The sequence below is a fragment of the Limulus polyphemus genome, unplaced genomic scaffold (genome assembly GCF_000517525.1).
Source record: "Limulus polyphemus unplaced genomic scaffold, Limulus_polyphemus-2.1.2 Scaffold495, whole genome shotgun sequence".
Lineage (NCBI taxonomy): Eukaryota > Metazoa > Arthropoda > Merostomata > Xiphosura > Limulidae > Limulus > Limulus polyphemus.
In genome coordinates this window covers 327,756-350,293 of record NW_013666105.1, presented here as the reverse complement: position 1 = coordinate 350,293, position 22,538 = coordinate 327,756, and the positions used below count along the sequence as shown (strand labels likewise).

Below are 22,538 nucleotides of genomic sequence, written 5' to 3'. Positions count from 1 at the left end.
TGGCGTTCATCGTCTCAAGGAGCAACAATATACTGCACACAGCAGGTGGAGTACTGACACTTCCAACGAGCAGCACAAGGATGAAGCTGGAAACAATAAACAACCTCTTCTCTGAATTACTGAAAGTGATGGAACTGCAAATAGACAGTACCCCTCACATAATATTTGTCACTGACTCACAGGCAGAGTCACTGTTATGGAGTTGATGGATGGCAGAAAGCAAAGCTAGTGCATGGTTAGACCATCATCTTAGTGTATGAGCCAGCCCATGCATGAGTAAAGCTAGTAAAATACTTCATTAAACACATAATTGAGATATAAGTACCATTGTAATGTGGTGTACTGCAAAAAGTCTAGTTGTAATGCTTCTCAGGAAATCACAAACAACAGGATGCTTTGTTATAACATCATCCTAAGAAACATAAGTGTAATTTTTGGTTATTTTTTTCAGGCTGTCACAAAGGTTACAGTGTTTTGTGTTTTCCAAGAAGACGTAAAGGACAAAATGATTTATTATAGTATTATCCAAGAATTAGCAAAGAATATAATGTTTTTTGGCCCTTGCCAGTTATAACACTTTCAAAGAAATCATGAATGGGAAGATGTTTTTATAGGTCATTTCAAGAAGTCACTAGAAGTGAGACATAATATTTTAGTGCTTTTTTAAGAAATCATAAAGGGTAAAATATTTTTATTGAACTTTAATCAAATTCCAAAAATTAGGTTTTTTCTTCTTCTGGTTCTTTTTCTTATTTCCTATATTTATTGAAATTGATAACATTGATATTTATGTTGTATTGTTTATTAACTTTTGTATCAACTCCTGATCAGACATGGATTTAGAAACTTTTTTTAAGTAAAAATAGTTGTATTCCAGTTGTTTGAATGGTATATTTTGGATTTCTGTTGTTGTTAGTTTATTTATTTATTTTTTGTTTTACCCTAGTTGTAGTGGAGTTTTGTTTTAGTCTGTTACAAGATGGTTCACTTATGCAGTCTAAGAGCTATTCCCATTCAACATAACATAATGTTTATTAGGGACAACAAGGGACCTGTTGGTTCATCTTGTCTGTCCCATCCTCTAAACTAAACTATTATAATTGTTTTTTTAAATCTTAAAACTAGCTCTTTGCATTCATTTAGTTATCAAACTTTCTCTTAAACTCACTGCCTCCACAACATCCTAAGCCAATCCATTCCAAAGGCAAACCATCCTGTTAGAAAATAAAATTGTCTTAGCCGAAGATGACTCTTACCTTGCCAAAATTTATATATTTGTGTTCCCTAGTCCTACTATTCTCACCATTAAGTATGAAAAAAAAAAGATGACATCAACACCATCAATTCCCTTTACAATATTAAACATCTCAATCAGATCCCTTCTAACTCTTCTTTTTCCAAGAGAAAATAGTTACAAAGATCTTAATCTCTTCTTATATAACAACCCCTCCATCCCAGGCACCATTCTAGCAACCCTCCTCTGAACTTTTTCTAACAATTCACTGTCCTTCCTAAGGTAAGGAACCCAAGACTGAACACTCCAAGTGTGGCCTAACCAGTGACATATATATAATAAAATTATAATCTCTCTAGACTTGTATTCAATATTTCTGTAGATACAACATAAAATCCTATTTACCCTACCACTAGCAACAGCACACTGCTTGGACTTATCAACTATTACACCAAGATTGCTTTCTTTTATGACTCTGTTAAGGTTATTCCCATCCAAGTTATCCTTTTCATTCAACTTATAACCCACATACATGATCTTGCATTTATTATATTAAAACTCATCTGCCATTTATATGCCCAACTTGCTAAATGATCTAAATCCTTTTGTAAAGCAGCAGCTTTTTTCTCACAGCCAGCAACACCCAAGACCTTGATACCATATTTATCTTTAGTGTGCCTTTACATTCCTTGTCATTGTAGATTGCCATATGTGATTTATATTAAATGTTTAACTACTAACTTTCATTAAATGGTAAAGATTCAAACATTTTTAATTAACTAAACTGCCCTAAGTGTTTTGAAAAATCCTATCTATTCCATTTTGTTTTCTTGACATTTTTTTCATAAGAGATCCTTCAAAACAAAATAAGATTTCAAATAAGTTGATAAAATTATCTAAAGAATTAGCCAACGGTAAAAAAAGAGATTAAGTCAACTTTCAGATATTTGCATAAGGCTTATTGAGAAGAGATTCTTAGTCTGATTTATTTATGAGATGTATTTGTAGAAGAAAACATAATTGATTAAAGAAATTTTGATATACTTTTCCACTTGTTTAATGTTTTGTGCATCAACAGTGACTTTTGCATTGAGAGTGAATTCCTACATTTATTTGCCTGTCCTGGGCAAGATATATATATATATAAATTTAAACAGAATAAACTACAGCTGTAAGGAGTTGGGATGCCTGTGAACTGAGAGTTTTCTTCCTGTAAAAGTAAAACAAAATAAGTAGACAGTGTTTAGTTTTTTGCAAAATTAAAGAACAAAATATTTATTTAGTGAGTATTGCATATTTTTAGGTTATAGTATCAGTTTGATGCAACACCATGGGCATTGAATACTTCATCTGTCTGTCAGTTTTGAAAGAATTTTGTGTGTTTTGCTATCAGTCAGAAATTCCACATATAAGTTTACTCCAAAAAATGTGACTGATTCTATATGCTGTTGGCTGAATCTGCATTATTTATAAGCATACATCTGATGCTGATTGAAACATTTACTGCCCACCCTAAGTGATACAAATAATAATAATATTACATGGAGCTTGTAGAAGTATTTTGCCAAAAAATCAAAAATTGGAAAGAGATTTTCATTAAGATCCATATAAAAAATTGAATTTGCTAGGAAATAGATAAAATTGGAAAGCCTTTATTAACGATAGTTTGAAGAACAAATATAAGACAATTCCATATGGCAACAATTAGATGATGAACTTAGCATTTTCTCGTGCAAGTGCATGTATTTTAATCTTGCACATTTTTGATCACTAAATATGTCCCATCTGTAACACTTAAAATGTCTAAGGCACAAATTATGAGGCTTTCAATATTTTAATGTAGGTACATTCCATTTGATGCAGGACATTATATAAAAATTTTTCAGTAATTAAATCAATAGATAAGTTCTTATGTCAATTTTTTTATTCCCCAAAATTTGTCCCATCCATAATGCACCTTTGAATAACCAAATTTTTTAAAACTAGTTTTGGCTCTTATTTCATACTTGGTATATTTCATTCCCATGTAGGGAACTTCAATAAATATCCAGATATAATACTGTCATAATTACTTACCACATTACTGAATGTTCCTTCCATAACATAGGTCCTGTTTTTAACACAAAATCAACAGAATAATTATTTTTTGAATTTTTCCTTCTCAGAACAAGAGTGTATACTTGTACCCCTTCATTGAGTTTCTATGAGTCTGTAGTAACAATTTCAAATTAAATGTCAGATAAATTCACCCATGATAACATAGAAAAATAATTTTTTATAATGACAGAGAAGGTAAGCATTGCATGAAAATATGGCTTATTTTGAACATCGTTTTCTCATAATGAGTATTTTAGTATTATATACCAATTCTGGTTTAAAATTGATTTTTGGTGCCAACTTGATACAAATGTTTGAACTTTTCTTGGCACATGGTCAAATTGTTTTATTCTTCTGGTTCTGGAAAGAGCATCAAATTTTACTATTCAACAGGTAAATTTTTCACTAATTTATTTTATATTTTTGTAAATGTTTGTTTATTAGTCAGCATTGCTGTGCCAATTTTTGTAACAGAATCTAACCAATTCAGTATATTTTATTTGTTTTTAGTGCTAGTTCAGAGCTGTGTCCAAATGAGAAGTAAAGGACTGGATGAAAGGGAGGAGGACAATGTTGACAAAAATAAAGCTAGAGTTCAAAAGTATAGAGTCAAGCTGTATTCAAAACCATGAAAGTACAATGCTGCTAAAGAAAAAGATAAGTTACAAAAGAAACATGAAATAGAACTGAAAAGGATTGCCATGGAGAACTCTTCAGGAGAACTAGAAGAATACTGAAGGAAAGAAAGGGAACGGAAGAGGGTGTATGGACAAAAACAAAAGATACTTGAGAAGTAAACACCTAAACAAGTCTCAGCATAGCCTGCAGAAGTTTTGAGAAGCACCAGCCTTTAAACATAAGTATATCATTACACATTGCCATGAAAGTGAACTTGGTCAGTTTAATTAAGGGAAGACAAAGAAACACAAAGACAAAGAAGGGAAAAAAAACAGACCAAAAATGTAGGAAAGAAAGCACTGAAGATGTATCATTTAACATAAAATCATTATCAAATTATCATACTTCTCCCCTTCAAACACCAACTTCATTAAATAAATCATTATTCTGGAGCAAGATGATACCATGTGCCAAGAAGAAGATGAAACTTGCTCTATGTTCATCAGATTTTCCCAAAGGAATGGTTTTAGTTGCGAGAAAGGAGTTGGGTTTAAACTTAAGCAAAGATGTGAAAATGAGTCTCTCAACTAATACCCCTCTAGAGAAAAGCATTGAAGAGTTCTTTTGTTGGGAGGATGTATCACGTGTTGCTTCAGATACACGGAAAGTAGCTACAAATCCCCAAAATAGGATGGAGAAACAGCCAGTTTGTTATTATTTAGGTCATTTGAAAACCCTCCATCAAAAGTGCCTTACAGAAAGTGAAACTGATTTCTTGTACCAACACTTCATAAGATTGGTGCCTTATTATGTTACATCACCATCATCAGTTGATTGGGAAACTGGTTTGTGTGAAACATGTCTAAAAATAAAATTAGAAAAAACTGGTTAACTTGAAGAAAGTAGATAGAGTCAACATCAAGGAGGCAGTAGACAAACCCAACTTCACAGTTGGTTGAGCAGTTGTCTGATATAGCAAGCTGCAAATATGCAAACAATGAGAAAATATATTTCACTGAATAGTCTATAGTTCCCAATTCAGACTCTAAAAATGGAATCAAAATGCAGTGACTGCTGAGTCAGAAAGACTTCACAAGCCAGCTTATCAAAGAGCTTAATATTATGAAAGACCATCTTCACAGAGATCACATGCAGTTCAAAGCATTTATACAGGCTGCATAGATGCAATGGATGCAGACAACAAAACATTGCTACTGTACACATTGACTGGTGTGAGAATGCAAAATTGAGAAGTTTGTTCTTGCCTTGAGTGACTTATACTGATCAAAAAGCTTTAGCTGTATTTACCCGCCTTGATCCAGTCTTTCAACAATTGCTGGAAGAAGGTGTTACCAAAATCAGTATCACAGCAGATTTACCAACAAGTCAATATAGGAACAAGTTGTTGTTTTGATTTATGGCCAGATTTGCAGATAAGCACAATGCTGAGATGACTTGAATATATTTAGAAGCAGACAAAAGTAATCTCAGTACTAGATTTAAAAGTCTATCTGTGAGCTTTCCTTGATAAATGTTTGAGTCAATTTCCATAGCTTTATTAACATTGTTTACCTACACAAAGAATAAAGTGAAAACTAAAGAGATATAAAATCTGTTGCCTTTAAAAGGGACTTGAAAGTTGAATGGAGTTTCTGTTACCTCTCTCTCTCTCTCATAGCCACACAAATTATTTCTGAAAGAAACATCTGACATGCCACCAAAGAAATTTAAACTAACATATGGAAGGAAAATATCATCAATTAAATCATCACCAAAACAAACAGTGAAGAGAAGTTTGTATACAGTGATGTAGGCAGTGATGATGAAGATTTTTGAAGAGGGAGAAGTGGAAGGAGGTGAAGAAAACCAACTGTGGGAGAAAGTGCAAAATGGTAGCTGGGTAATAGGTGAATTTGCTAGGAAGAAACAGGGTGACACGTTTTGTTTGTCAGATTATTTCAATTGAGGAGAACAAAGGTAATTTTGTGTTTCATCACTAAATTTCAACCTTTGACAGAGAAAGCATCCAAAGCATGTTTTGTTGAGATATTAGAGAAACATAAAATGCTTCAGGGAATGAACATCCTTCTGAAAGAGAAACCCAAATCAGTGAACATCATATAGACTTTCTGTAATGTATTTTGGACTTCAAGTTGAAGGCTTTGGAGAATCAAGCCTTGTAGTTGACATGATTTTTTAGTTTAAAATCACCATTATAAGAAATCAACGTTAGTAAGATGTTTTCACTTTTTCATAAAATGTGTCGTCCATAATGTTTTTTTATATAAGTGGAAATATGAAGAAATATTTACCAAGTCAAAGTCGTAAGAATAGTTTGCACATTTCTAAGTCAGAAGAATGATATACACACAGTTTCAGCCCATATAAAGGGAATAAATAATGGGAAATTATCTTAAATTTGTCCCGTCTGTAGCATTCTCCTAAATTATTTGAGTGAGATCTCAGTTACATTTTCTTGTCTTCCTTTTCTCAAATCTCTTTCATATATTGATTACTGTAAAAAATATAAAACTCAACTGGCTTCTACTGATTTCAATGACAGTGCATCATTTTGACAAAAAAAAAGGTCTTTTTTCATTAAATGGTACTCTAAATGCATTTTCTGACAAATCTAGCTCAGAAATTGGAGGTGCAACCAATTTGGGAGGTAAATACAACATATGAGCTTACAAAACTATTTAATTTGACAGGGTTGGAATAATTTGAAAAAATGAACGTTACAGATGGAACATGACACAACTTACCCTGTTATATTGTGTGAATAGATAATATGATTCAGTACTCATTCTAAACAATATTGGGACTATAAACAGGACTAGGTACCTAAACTTTATAAACATATGGACTGGCTACTTTATTAGGAATTTTAAACATACTCATAAGTATAAAACTTAGTTTATTTGCATATACAAAATTAAATGACCGTATAAAGTGTCAGGTGAATGCATATCAGGCTAGTTTGCTAGACAGTTATTAATAGCAAGGACTTCTTATTTTCAAAAGAGGCATAATATTGTTAATTTTAATATTTTCATAAAATGGTTATACAAAAACATTTGTCATTAAATTAAGAATAGATGCAACTGAAAAAAGAATACATTTGTCACTAAGAAAAACTGTAGTTTTTAATTGCTGGTGACTGACCAAGGAAAAAGACATTTGTAAAGGATAGTGATTGTGACAAATCTTGGACCACATTCTATTTAACCATTTAATTTGGTACTGGGCAAGATTTGGCTGTCTGTAAGCATATCATGCAAAAGACATTATAAAACCTGTTATATTGTAACTGAAAAGCAATCCAAAGAATGCTTATCTTAGAGAAAGTTCAGCTTCAGTGGTTTAAACAGCAAATGATGGGAAACATGTCATGTGATCTAATGGATTGCATCTTACCTTGTTATAAACTAACAACAGAAATTAGGAGTAAACAACATGAGGCATTTGCCCTTGCTTGTGTTTTTCTGAGAGTGAAAGCTGCTTTAAAGTGTAATGGTGTTGGTCTTGGCATGGTTTGGGTCTTGAACGGTAAGTAATTCCTGATTAACCATGCCATTTGCACAATCCGGTATTTCTGCCACATAGAAAAGGGTTCTTCCAAGATAATATTGCAACAATCCTACATGATCATATTGTCTCAAGTTGGTTTATAAAACACGCCAATGACTGTTGGCCATCTTCCTTGGTCAGCACAATTACAAGATTTCAGTCCCACTGAGAAAAGTTTTAATGAACTTGAGCACAGCATTGACCATTGTAATCATCTGCCACTCCTGTGAAACTGTTCTACAAATGGGCTAAAATGAAAGAAAAAATCTTCTGGACATCATGTAGATATAACCATGCCAAGTTCAGACTCTTTCCTTAATAATAGGTGGTATTATCTGATATTCACTAATGTTTTTTATTTACATTGGAATTTTAATACTAAATTTAGAAAGAAAGAGAAACCATTGAAATATCATTTTAATATTAAGGTACTTGTATACCAAGGGCTAGGTTATCAAGCTACAAGATGCTGTGACCAAAAGGTTTGTTTTATTTTTAAGGCGTTTATTTTGAATGTGCATGACCCTCTGATGTGGTAAAATTTCTAAAGTGTGATCATAATGGAAAAGGTGAGTATACAAATTTCTTGTGTATATGTACTTCTATCAACCTAAACCAGTATTTTCTGACTGTTACACCAAGAGAAAGTAAACAACAAAGATACTGAAATTATTAATGGTAGTCAATTTTGCAAACTCATCTTGAGAATTATTTTCATATGATAAGTTTTTGCTTGAATATGTTTAACATTTGTAAATGTTTTGTCCACATTGTAATCAAATAAACAAGTTGACATCATGTTCCATTTGATTTATTTCCTAAAATTAAACTTCTTTCAATTCTGTATAAAGTGTATCATGCAAGAGCAAAAGTTAAGAACCAAAATATAAATTAAAATTAAGTTTAATATGTGTTCCTTTGCTTGTTTTCAGTACTTATATAAATCTAGACAAGGGATATCTGCACTAATCATCTCTAATTTTGAACTGTCTGCTAGAAGGAAGACATGTAGCTACTCTACAGCACCTACTGCCATCTCTAATCAAATAGTGGAATTTGACTGTCACCTTATGAAACAGTATATGAATGCATATTGGTTATTTGCTTCTTCTTAAGTGTTTAAAGTTCATCTTTGGGTGCATTACTGTACTATAACTTGTTTGAAGAGTATTAACTATAGAGAAACAACCTCACCTAGGCTTTTAGTTTGTTTAATGAATTATGTTTTCATGCACCTGAATGAAACCAGTTGGCAAATCATATTCAGTGTCATTTCAAACGTTCCCATTCTTGGCCTTCTAACATAATTTATTTTTGCGCATTTGAGAAATATGATGATTCAGTTATTGTTATGTTCAGGAGTGGAAAGTAGTGCTTGAATATAAGTAGTAGTACTTGAAGTGATGAACCAGGAAACAAACTATTCAAACCAGTGAGGTTTGGCTAGATAGAATACCATTCAGTAAACACAACTATTCAACGGATAACAAGACAAAAAATTTCTTGATAGCTTTTAATCATTGTTAATTTCCAACAAAACATCTGGAAAGTTTGAAGTTCAAATAAAATGATTTATCTTTTTTATTCGTTTTTACTTTAATAATTTTCACTGCATTTAGAAGAGATCACTTGCTGGACTCCTAGTAAATAAAATCAATATGATGTGAATCACTAACAACTAGAATAGCAGAGATATTTGATTTTGCAGGTGAATAAAATACTATGATGTGAATCACTGTAACGATTAGAATAGCATCAATTACTTGATTTGTAGATGAACATAAGATTATGGTGTGAATAGTAATAACTAGAATTACTACAACTACTTGATTATACAGGTAATTAAAGCATTATGATGTGAATCACTCTTAAGAAGTAGAGTTAACTATGATTACTTTATTATGCAGATGGATAAAGCATTAAGATGTGAATCTCTGTGAGAACTAGAATAACTATAAATACTTTTTTATTTGTTTTTAGTTAAGCACAAAGCTACACAATGGGCTATCTGTGCTCTACCCACCAGGGATATTGAAACCTGATTTCTAGCATTGTAAGTTTGCAGACATACTGCTGTGAATACATAATTATGCAGATAAAGAAACCATGGCAATGTGAACAGTAGCAACTAGAATATTACAGCTGTTTTATCAGCTGATCCTGTTCTATTTTGTAAGTATTTCACCACTGTTGCTTTTATGCTTGCTTTTTCTTCACTTTCTTTCTTCCCAATGTGGACCAGGTAGACCCACATTTATCCTTCATTGCTTGGATTCTACAGGTATGTGTTTTTTGTTTTATCTTTCTCCAGTAATTTTTTACTAAATATTTGGCTCCGTTGTTGTATGAACCTCCTTCACCTGAATCCTTTCTTTCAGTTTATGAATCACCTCTTTTTTTTCTCAGTACTCATTTTCATCACTTTCTCAACTCCATTTTTTTTTTTCATTCTCATGTTTACATTATCACTTGGACACTTTTCCATCACAACCATATCAGCTTTACTGGGTCAACTTGCACATGCCTATATCCATCTTGCCTTAGGTTTTCTTCCATTTTGACCCAGTTAACTTGATTTCTTTGTTTCTGGGATATACTTTCTTTCTTATTTTCTCCTCCCATACTCCCCTTTCTAGGGCTTATATCTTGCAGTTTTTATTTGCAATGTGGTTTTTTGAGAGTATATCTTATGCACTGGCATCTTGAGCTGATGCAGCTCTTCAGCAGTTATCTCTGTTCACCTTGGGCCAGGGGATTTCACCAGATTTCTCATTGTTTATGATATCATGATATTGCCCCTTCTTCTTTTTCTTGTCTTCTTGTTACTATCTCCAGTCCCTCGTCTTGGAGAGCTATCTGTCTCAAAGTCTTGGAGGTAATTTGTTTCTGAGCCACTCTTCAGGTTTTTGTTCTGTGGGAGCTCTGCTCTTCCACTTTGTCCACTGGTAGACTCTTTTGGCTACAGCCCATTGAGTTCCTTGGGTTTTTCCACTGTACTTCAACTCTCCAACTCTCTTGTTTCAAAGACCATGGGACAATTCCTCAACCCAACTTTGGAATTTATTCCCATATTTTTGTGGTTCCCAAGAGGATGGAAGGTTGTCAGCCAGATATCAGTCTGTTTCACTTGACCCAACTTTTGTCTTTCCTCAGGTTTCTAATGAGCAGTTTTTTCGCTGTCCTGTGGATACTCTCCCTTGTTGTGAATAAACTGGTTTGTGCTCTCAGACACTTACTACACATCTTAATTTGTTTGCCCACCTTTCGATTCCTTTGGTTCATTTGCATTAGTCGAAATTTGGCTCTCAGTCTTTCCCTTTGAGTTAGTTACAGCTCCATCTTTTTTCTTTCAGCCCAGTGGCTTTTTACTCATAAGTTACATTCCTGAGGCCTATTGTTCACTACTTTTAGAACGTTTGGCCTCTACTTGCTTCTTCCAACATGGTTTCCTCTGTTACAATCTTCCCTCTCCTTCAGGAGTCATCTCGTTTGGAGGTCTGATTTGACTCTCCAGTTCAGTCTCAATCTCCACTTTGTATCTCGTTAACTTAGGTTTCTCTCTCACTTTATATGCAGAGCAGGCTTAATCTACTTCTTTGTCTTTGTGACATAGAGCATTTGATACGAGGGATCTAATCTGCCTTTCATTTCCTGTATGGTTCTCATCTGGGGACTCTCTCTTCTCTTCGGTTTCTCATTCCTCGTTGTTTTTCCACCTCTAACAGGGAGGCATTCACTCCTTGGATCTCTGTTTCCTGGCTCTGGACTTTTCACTTAGGTTCACGACCCTCGCATTCAGTTGTCGGTCTACCAAGCCTTAAAGCTCAGGCCCTGGTAGTGGATAGATAATCTAATCTCACCTTGGCCTGAACTGTTCTCAAAAAGTGTCTTCTCCATTCGCTGGTGTTCCCAGTGGAGTTTCTACAGCCATGGACATCTTTTAATCACTGCCATTCTACTTCCCCTCCATTCTTCACTTTTACCCATGTACTCTACAGCTCTGCCTAAGGATTTTCTATGCCTAATGTGTTTCAACCTCATTTTATATGCTCTGGACATATTTCTTTTCCTTCTTCCTTGTTTTGTTGTAAGAACCATACTCCCTTTTATTTTGTCCTCCTCCACATACTACTTACCACAAGGATAGGTTCATCTTCTTCCCTGACATCAACATACTTTTGGTGACTTGAGAGAGTGAATGGATGTTCTCTCCATTATCTTCTCTACCCTTTCTTCCCTGTACAGACATTCCAATCCAAATCATCTTCTTTATTCCGTATGTTCTATTCATTATTATCTTCTTCATATTGACACTTGTAGATTTCTCTCTTTCCATTTCTTGTAGTGGAGTTTAGGAGAACCCTTGCTTCTGCAGTTCCAAGCCACTGGGGATGTCAATTTAGAGAGTACTTTATAGGATAGTGCAATCCCATTGGTATGAGATTGAGTAGACACACCTCTCAATTGGGAAATAGGGCTGGGGTGTTTGTTACCTGGTAGTGAAGTACAGGACACCACTCTGTGTTATAAATCAATCCATTCCCATTCTGCAGGCACATTCCTTTCTGAACTTACCCATTTGGGTCATTTTCTAATTAACATATTTTCAAAAATTATCATATTGGTTGATATTTGACTTGAACTGTCTGTCTTTTTGGATTCTGTAAACCACATCACCGATTCTTCTCAGTATAACATCCTTCCCAACACTTATCTAAGTTTGGAATTAGTCCTTCCTTGTGATGAGAATTGTTCAATCATACCATGTCACCTTGATCAAATCCAGTCTTAGCAGCATTAACATCATAGTGACTTCTCATTTTATTCCAAGGTGATTTAAGTAAAGTATGACATATTATTCTTCAGATCTACAAAACTTTTCTAACCATCAATTCCTCAGGAGGAGCTTAAGTGTTTAGTTCCATTACACCCCGCTGATAAATATAGATTTATTCCTAAAACCCATGTTATGAATATTTCACTTCTTCGTGATACAATGATCATTCTCCCTGCTGTTATTAAAAGTTTAATCTCTGGTTTAGTAGTTATCATGTAGTATATAAATTTCCTGATCATAGAGTGAAGCTTGCTTAACCTTACATCCAGATATCTACATTAAGTCAGTTTCCAATATGTACTGTTCCTTGATGTCAATTACCCAGACATCATAAGGTGTAGGAAAACTTTCCACAATAAGATAAGTTTCAATTTTAATTTTCCTAGAACTTTATGTCTACATACTGTTCATATTAATACCTCTTCTTTCTTTATCTATGGAGGTAACTTCCAAGGGTGGATTTAACAGTCAACTAAAGCTGACAGGGTCGCTCATTAGGCCAGGCCCATTTATATATATATAACGTTATTTTTAGAAATAAATTACTTCAATTCTATTTTATTTATTAAGTGTATCAATTGATTCAGCTATCTGTTGAAATTATTTGCTTTCGTTGGATGTATAATATTGGTAAGAATAGAGCCCGCTAGGCCCCCATTTTTTGTAGCTGACTAGGCATTTAGACTTAAATACGCCCCAGGCAATTTCGTACCTTTCATAACTAAACTTGATCTAACAATTCTCAGTCAATGTACTGCAAGGTTTCCTACCAATAAACCCATGAATTTGTGGACAATTTTCCTTAAATGATGAACTCTTTATGTAATTTGTAGTAGATGAAGCATTCCCAGCTGAACTTCACTTCATAAGTCCAGTTAGTTCCTCTCTTTTGTGTGTGTGTGTGTGTGTGTGTGTTTGGTTAGTTCTGTTGCTCAGTTGATATAATTAAGCTCAAAGACTCATCTGTAGGGTACTTCCTCCATAACATGTTAAACGCTGTTGATTCCTCACAGTCTTGGCTATAATAGAAAAGTTTCTAACATCTCTAACAGTTCCCTCTTTCTGGCATCCCTTGGGAGTTGTTATTCCATACAGGCTTTAATCTAAAGTTCCATGTAATATGTCCTTTGATTTTACATTTGAAACACTTATTTTATTGTGATCTATTTCCTTCAATCTGTGTAATCATGTGTCTGTCATTCTTTCAGTTCTAGACTCATCAGGGGTAGGGTGTGATGTTTCATTATTACAGGATATGATAAACCAGTAACTTCTAGATGGTGGCTTTAGTAGTTTATTTGTAACTTTAACGGATTCAAGTACCATTGCTAACTAGAAAACATTCTTTAAAGATGTACATCTACTTTGTTTTATCCCAATGCTCATGTCGTCTGTTATGGGCAGGCTTCTGTTATTTCATCATTACAGCTTTTCTGTACTTCAGTTTTGTTGTTGTAATCTCTCTCTGTATATCTCCAGTAGCATCGTAGATCATTTCTTCAATCAGATTAATTTTAATATTATGTCTTTCTTTTAACTCATCTCTTAAATTCCTGTCCGTTACCTCTTGTTCATTGTTTAATATATGTCTGTGTGTCTTCTTTTATTTTTCTACCTCTTACTTCTTATGCTTTGTTAATTTTCTGTCTCTTTCTTCTTAACTTTCGCAATACCGTTTCATCTCTAGTAAAGATTCGCTCTTGCTTTTTCTTACCCGTTTTGTCTTCATTAAAATTTGAAGTTGTGTTTTATTTTCACCAAAAAAGTCCCGCTTCCAACATTAGTGTTGCGACATATTCTGTCATTGGACGATTCCTTTGGGTTATTTAATACAAATAATATTAAGTTCAGTCCATGTATCAATAACACGTTAATTGATTTCTTCTTTAACGTTTGCTACAGCCAAATTCACCTATAAGCCTAACTTCAAATATAAACTTTTCAATAGAAACTCCAAAACTAGGCCTAATACACTAATAACGTGTGACAGAAATTTATTTGATTGATGACTAATTGAAGAAGCACTCACTTTTGGTAAGTACGGAAGCTTGTATGTTCGAATAAATGAATGAACAACTAACTGACAGGATTTTATATAAGAACAATTCGATCGTCCTCTTTACAAATGTCGGCCGTCGAACAGTCAACTCGAAGATAGATTATTTTCCTTTGCCTCGGACAAAGGTTTGTTTGTTTGAAGTTAAACACAAAGCTGCACAATGGGCTAACTGTGCTCTGCCCACCACGGGTATCGAAACCCGGTTTTTAGCGTTGCAAGTCCGCAGACATACCGCTGTGTCACTGGGGGGCTCGTACAAAGGAAGTGTTATTTACTCAGAACTTGATTATTTTTGCAAGTGTGGAAGAATAATTTCGGCGTTATGATAATTACATTTTGAAAGACATGGTAGGTGACATAGGCATGACATGAGGTGAAGGAGGCAAAGTTTCGGTGAAGTTGATCGGGTGTTCAGACGAAAAGAAGCAGTATATCGTCGACAAACGAGCCTTTTCAGGGCCTGGCAGGGATCTATAAATCCAATGCCTAGAATTTTGGTGGTGGTGTCGGGGAACGGTGGAGTACCCCGAGAAAACTCGCTTTCACTGGATATGACCTAATATAGTTCACTCATTCCCCAGGTGCAAGGAGTAGAAGAAAGCGATGACAGCTGCTTGGTACCTAGATGAGAATCTGTAAAAAAACTTGAAACAAGAGAGTTACGCATATATACATATTATTGTTGTATTCAAAGGTTAACGTTATTGTCGTGAATAAGATTATAGGGGACTACATATTTCCTCCAAGAACGTGGGGTGGGGGTTAGAGTGGAAAAAGGGAGGTGAGTGGATTTCTATTTATTGATTTTTTTTTATAATAATTAGTTGCGAGTTTTGTAATTCTGTTTTTAACTGGTGGGGAGTTTGTGATTTGTTCCACATAACATAGGGGTGTATAGAATGGGAGGTGGTGTGTATATTTCGAATATTACAAACCATTTAACTTCAGTGGATTCACATCGGACATTAGTATTTTTACAAGAACATTTATTTAATTTCTAAATCTAAATTATCATTTAACTCAGTCTCAGGCTATTCCAAATTATAATACGTTAGTATTAAATTGGGGGCTCATTCGGGATACATTATAATACGTAACAATTTAAAGTGGGAGTGCTGGTAAGTTTATTGTTTAAGGTTATGCAAAGAATTTTGACCATTTTGGTTAGGGGGATATTAGAATCATCAAGAAGGAGTTTTACGTTTTCTAAAGATTTGTATTTTCTGTCTAAGCTTCTGTGGAATGTAATGGCTTGTATTTTTGTCGGGTTAAGTATTATGCGTCGTTTGTTACACCATGCAATAATTTTGTTTAAAATCTGTAGTTTCTTGGCTGCAAATGTTGAGTCTCTGGAGGTGCTCCATGTCGGGATAATATCAACATATTGTGTTGCGAGTGTGAGATGTATCAGATTTAGGTAGATAGTTAATGAATATGGTATATAAAAGAGAGGGCTAAGGACTGAGCCTTATGGTACTCGGGCGTTAAAGGTGAAAGGTTGGGATCTATTGTTATTTTTTTTTTTTTAGCTGAACGATTTTCGAGGAAACTGGCTACCCATTTAGAATAGATCATGGGTATTTTATACTTGATTAGTTTATATTTAAGGCTGTTGTGCCATACGATATCAAATGCTTCCTGGACGTCTAAGAATGCTGTTATTGTTGCTTGTTGCTTATTAACCTAACTAGGTGATCTGCTGTTTGTCTGTTCTTTCTTTCGGCGCTTAAGTTTGTATTTCTGACAATAACTTTTTGCTATCTAAAAACGATAATAACCTGGTGGTGGTGATTTTTTCCATATGTTTAACAAGCTAATTAGTCCGAAATCGTTAGGAAGTTCTGTCCTTTTTTAGGAGTAAGGGTGATTATTACTTCTTTACAAGTTTGGGGAGGTATCCAGTAAAGAGAAATAAGTTAAATAAGTTTTTCGGTGTTCTAGTAGGTTCGGAGAGGCCTGTTTAAGGACTATGTTAGGTATTTTGTCTTCAACAGGGGCACTGTTTTTTAGGGTTCGTAAGTGCATTTTAATTTCTGGTATTGTAACTGGTGTTGAAATGTTGTATGCTGAAATGTTTAAATTGGTGGCATGCATTCTAAAGGGAAAGGTGGGAGAATAGAAGTTTTGATTTTCTTTTACGAAGTCATAAATTTTTTGGAAGTGGTTGTGATCAAACTTGTTGTTATTAGGTGTAATACAAGTGTCCGAAAAGTAATTAGCAAATAGGCTGGCTTTCTGACTATCTGTAGTAGCTGTTGTACTATTATATTGGATGTTCCCTGTCTTTTGATTCTTGACATATGCATTTGAAAGTTTTCTAGGATAGTGTAGGTTTGGATTATAAGTCGTCAAGTGTATTGCAGAAATTACTCCAGTTCTCTTGCTGAATTTTTATAAGTTTTCCATTTCGTATCTTGTATTGCTGATGAGGAGTTTTTCTAATTTCTAGAACTACTTTTATGAACATTCTAGCTCTAACATTAATATCATCACGAACAAAGATTTAAATTGGAAATATAGCTTTCAAAAGTAGAAATGATGGTTAGTGAAAAATTGGAAATATAGCTTTCAAAAGTAGTAATGATGGTTAGTGAAAAATTGGAAATATAGCTTTCAAAAGTAGTAATGATGGTTAGTGAAAAATTGGAAAACATCATAGTTAACGTAAGTCGAGAACCATTGAATTAGAAGCTTGTATGTATTTAGGAAAATAAACCTACTAAAATTTTCTACAGACCAAAAATTGAGGAAACTCCTATTTGAACTGTTTATTTGGTAGTGTGAAAACTGCAAACTATCGATTTTGTACAAATTTACACCTGGTGGTAATTCAGTTTCTCAAACTACTACTTTCAAACAAAGGCTTCAAAAATAAAAAGTATTATCTTCCTTATTTCCATACAAGTCTATTGTACTGCGAAAATGCATCACAGTAATAAAATACTATGTTAGGTTAAGTCAAAGTTACATATAACAGGCGAGGCTATTGTTCTAAATATGATAAGAAGAGAATATTTTAGGATTAACTTGTCATTAAAAACTTTCATGTGATGTTTACTTGTATGTTTTTATTGCACTTGTGATAACTAATTTAACTAACATTGTAATTTACAGTGTGTAATTCCTTATACAATTATGTTTTTGCTGTACAATTAATATTTATAGCATTGAGTACCAATGGCGGAATTAACCATTCTGGGTTCATAGGTGCAACCTCAAATTTAGGCCCATATCGCTAGTGTTATTCTTGACATAATCAATTAGATAATTCATAATGGCGTGAATTAGTAACTAATATTGTATCATACATACATATATAATATAAACGTAAAAAAAAAGTCTAAATACCCATCTTATATCAAACTCCTGACTTTTTAAATTGTAACTGGTCAATAACTTTTTCGAAATTCATATGTTCTAAATTTTTGTTTTCTATGTTCAGAAGTGAAAAAGAAGGTAAACAGTACAGTGATTTGTTTTCCGTAAATAGTTCTTCACTTTTTTAACATAAAAAATTACTGTTCACCTGTAGCATTGCTAATAGGAAGATTGTAAAAAATTCTCAGCACAGTTTCCATGTTTGCAAATGTCAAATGTAATTCATTTGATAGTAAATTATTGATGTCAGTGATGATATCACTCAGGCAATAAACCTTTCTTTCTTCGCAACAATTAAAAGAATGTCCTGTTTCTTCTTTAAATAACTCATTGTTTATATGAATATTATATATCAGTTAGATAAAGAAATTTCAAACATTCACGATTTTCTTTATCTGTTCTGTCTCAACAGCACAGTACCAACGTTAGAGCATACTTTAAAAAGACTGTCAAAAGCTAAGGTAGTATTTTAATAAGAGTATATATTACTTTCAATTTAAGTTTTTCATCATGTTATACATCCTGCATCAATCTAGACAGTAATTTGATTAAGTAAACAATGTATGTTGTGTTTGTCAAGTGCTTAATAATGAAAGGCAAATAACATTTTTAGTATTCTTCTCGGCTATTTGGTGTTTTTTTTTTTAAATTGAAAGAAAAACACAGCATTTCATCTCACAAAAAAGACTTTATACAATTTTGATATTCTTTTTATGAGACGAAACGTTGTGTCTTTCTTTTCCTCTATAAAAAGAAACTCAAGACAATTGGATACACTACTTTCAACAAACTTTAGAAAAAGTTTTTTGTTTTTTTTTACCTATCCAGCCATACATTTACAATGTGCTGTAAAATAGGTGCCCTTTTTCTCTTATTCTCTAAGAAGTAAGTATTTCACTAAGTCTGAATATTTGAGCCAGAAGCGCTACATCTTCTTTGAAATCTGACTTTTTTTTTTTAGCAGAAATGGATCATCCCCCCCCCCTCAAAACAACTTTCTACTAATACCTTTTAATTTTTTACCTTTAAGGTGTTTACCTCATTTCCACTTATGCTTCTAATTTTTGTTGTTGTGGAGCAATTTTGGTAATTTTTGATTACTTAATTTTTTATTTTATTGTCTACTCCTTTGTAACTTAAAGTTTTGGTGGTTTTAATGCATGTTAATAAAAGCTTCAAAGTTTCGAAAGTCATGTCTTTGAAGTTGACTTTGAAGGCCCTCAGTGATATTGTTACAGAGTATGCCCACAACGTTTCATTACTTATTACTAACAATTAATATTTCATGCCTTTCTAATTCTGAAATATTAGCTTCTCAGTGGACTTCTGAATCATATAATATATAAGAACTTAAAGATGTTGCAAGAACGATGAAATGTTGCACTAATACAAAGATATATACTCCACGAAAAGAGACTAAATACATTTACTTGCTAATGTATATAATTTATATATATATATAATTACTGTTTAAAGAAGATGATTAATAGAAAAACAAAATCCTCACAAAATATTTTAATCCTTGATTGTGTAAAAAAACTGTCTAAAGAAGATGATTAATAGAAAAACAAAATCCTCACAAAATGTTTTAATCCTTGATTATGTAAACAACTATGAATAAAATAAAACCTTTAATTTCATTTCTGAACTTTACGTAGAGTATTTTTTTTTCTTTTGTAGATCTTTGATAACTCAACGGTAAGCATGAGGTTTTACATTACAACACTAAAATCGGGATTTATTACTACGACAGCACAGCGCAGATACTTCATTGTACAGCTTTGCTCTTAAATAGATAATGAAGATTAAGTGATAAATTTCTGTTCATATTTTTGTAGTCACATGTGTGCTTTAAAAGGTGTGGTCAAATCCCACAAATTGATCAGATAAGAATGGCTCAAGAGTTAGTGGTAGGTGCTGTTGACTGGCTGCCTTCTCTTTATTTTATCAATTCACAGTTAGGATGATTATGAGAATACATTGCTTATGTACCTCTAGACGAAATTATAAAACAAACAAATAAATAATAACTATCACAAAACATGGTCTGGTGGTTAGAGCGCTCGACTGGCAATCTGCGGATCACGTTCGCCACTCTGTAAACAAACTTGTAAAATTAAATTAAATAACCTAGGTGGGGTATAAGATTCAAAATTACTTAAGTGTGTGACGTGTACGGCCTTTCCAGATTTTTATTCGTGCCTCAGCTCCATCAGTAAGTATATTTACACTAACTTTTAATCTAGGTGATTCCAAACAATGAAACCGTTAATCACCCAGAATCAGGTTGCTTCACGCTATCAAAGACCCATTAATCCTCCTCCTATGTGAGATTAAATGCCAAATCTACCGTAACACAGCTCACCAATCAATTGTAGAAATGTGGACTGAGCACACAAGATAACAGTTAAAATAAGAGTGCAGTCAAAGTTACTTACAGAATGATTGTTGTGACGTCACTTCAACAGTGTATGGCGTCGCAACTTGGTGAATCTGCACCTTTTAGCACTTCGTTACAGTACAGCAGTAGGGTGAGACGTACTTTTAGTCTGTGTTCAGGTAGAATTTCAAGTTAAGATTTTTTTAAAGATTCTCTGATTTTTATTCTTAATCTCTTTAGTTATTTGTAGAATCTGAGTAAAAAATAATTAGATATTGCATATTTTCATGTTATTGAAGTTTTTGTAAGTATCTTTCCATAGTGTAAGAATTTCATTCAGTTTTGTAGCATTGAAAACACATTTTTCATTGCTAAAATATTTCGCGGTTTATTCATTCTTATCTTCTAAATTTGTTATACAAAAAGAATCAGGTTCGAGTATACAATAATGTACAAGCCGTAGTCTGATGTAGTTAGAGAAAAATGTGTTGTTTGAAGTATTTCTATTCATTTTCTTAAAATATATGTGTATCATATATGCACTTATTAAAGCCTCATCGTCTGCGTGTCCTTTAAATCCTATGGACCCAGAGCTTAGCAAATTATCAACAGCAAATGTTACTTATTAGAACTTACATTTGAGAGATATTTCCAGAGATGCAATGTGGTATTTTTTATACTTATGGTTCAATGGAGAAATGTTAAGTTGTTTTTAAACACAAAACTACGAAATGGGCTACCTGTGCTTTGCCAACCACGGGTATCAAAACCCGATTTTTAAAGTCATGAGTCTGCTAACTTAACGATGAGTCACTGGGGAGGGGGGGGGGGGTGAAGAAGTGTTAAAAGCATAAAGAGATTGTATAGTAACCATAAAGTTTTAGGAGGAAGTAAGAAACACAAATCAAAGGATAAATATTGAAAATAACATGAGATGATAAATATCATTAACGAAGAAAAGTCCAAAGTAACAGCACTAAACACGACCGTCTCCTCGAAACGAGTACGTTCACTCAGTTAATTAAACTATGTAATTATAGAATTACGTTAACAGCAGTCAGCTGTAAGAAAAATCGTATAACATAATTAAAAACCTATAGTTATCGACATGTTTTAAAAAACAATGGTAGGAAGGAATGATATCACTAAACTCATATCAATGAACATTCGCTTTCTCTGTTCCAAGTTCTTTACAAGTCCTAGAATAAGGTTCTTGATAATAATGACTTTTCTTGATTTGACAAAATTCTGACAAGTTGTAACTTGCTCTTGACACTAAGCGTGTATTTGAACCATCTAAAATGATATAACAAGAACTTTAATTTCATTGAAAGGAAAAAATATATATATTTAAAAGATTCAAAAACGGCCTGGGCCTGATTCAGTAGTTAACGTGCCGTTTTGTGTATAGGAAATCCAAGGTTCGAGTCCGCGATATGCCTTCAAATACGCCCTTTACTTTTAACTATTTTTGCGTTATAAAAGTGACAGTCATTTCCTCTATTCGGTTAAAAGTCCTCGTGTAGGAATGATATGCCTAAACCTTTGGATCGTTAACTTAACTCATGTTTAACTCATGATGTGTCGCGTAATCTGCTGTTCTGGTTCAAAAAATATACCAAATATGCTTAGCCAAAGGTGTTACTTTCTAATTCTTTTCGTTTTTACTGTCGAAAATAAAACACAAAAAACATCTCAACAGCCCTTACATATAATAAACGCTGGTCTCTGAGATTTCTAAAAAACGACGGAAAACACTGTTGTTACAAAGGTGGACACATGACCTTATTACAAACTGATTAGCTTCTGCCAAATCTTGATGATAAAATTAACTTACGTAGAGGACAAAGATAAATATTTCGATTTCAATATGTCCAAATTTGGAGGAATGAAACAGTTAAGAGTGAAATAAAATGATAATTTTCGCTTTTCTTTATACAGAAACATATTAAGTCAATAAAAAAATATACGTTTGTTTATAGTTAAGCCAAAGCTACACAATGGGCTATCTGTGCTCTGCTAACCACGGGTATCGAAACCCGGTTTCTAGCGTTGTAAGTCCGCAGACATTCCGCTGTGCCTCTGGGGACCCAGAATTATGTGAATAAAATTATTATATGTCATATTATAACGAAATACCTAGACCTGGGTCATGCTTAATTGTTATACACCTTTAAACTTGAAGAACTGACAACGTTTCTTCATAATTATTTAGACCCGGCATGGCCAGGTGGTTAGGAGGCTCGACTCGCAATCTGCAGGTCGCGGGTTCGAATCCCCGTCCCTCCAAACATGCTCGCCCTTTCAGCCGTGGGGGGCGTTATAATGTGAGGGTCAATCCCACTATTCATTGGTAAAAGAGTAG

General features: G+C 33.6%; 1 protein-coding gene across 5 annotated transcripts in view; it reads left to right on the top strand.

Annotated features, from left to right (window-relative positions):
* Positions 1-22,538, top strand: part of LOC106458630 (cationic amino acid transporter 2-like) — a 52,614-nt gene that overhangs the window by 5,125 nt on the left and 24,951 nt on the right. Inside the window, exon 1 of one of the 5 annotated variants that reach the window (XM_013918154.2) lies at positions 20,219-20,352. The exons of 2 other annotated variants lie outside the window; for them this stretch is intronic. The gene's annotated coding sequence lies outside the window, so the exon portion shown is untranslated. Of the gene's footprint in view, positions 1-20,218; positions 20,353-20,464; positions 20,478-22,538 lie in introns of those variants that run through there. 2 more of the 5 variants (XM_022384903.1, XM_022384904.1) reach the window with 2 other exon arrangements.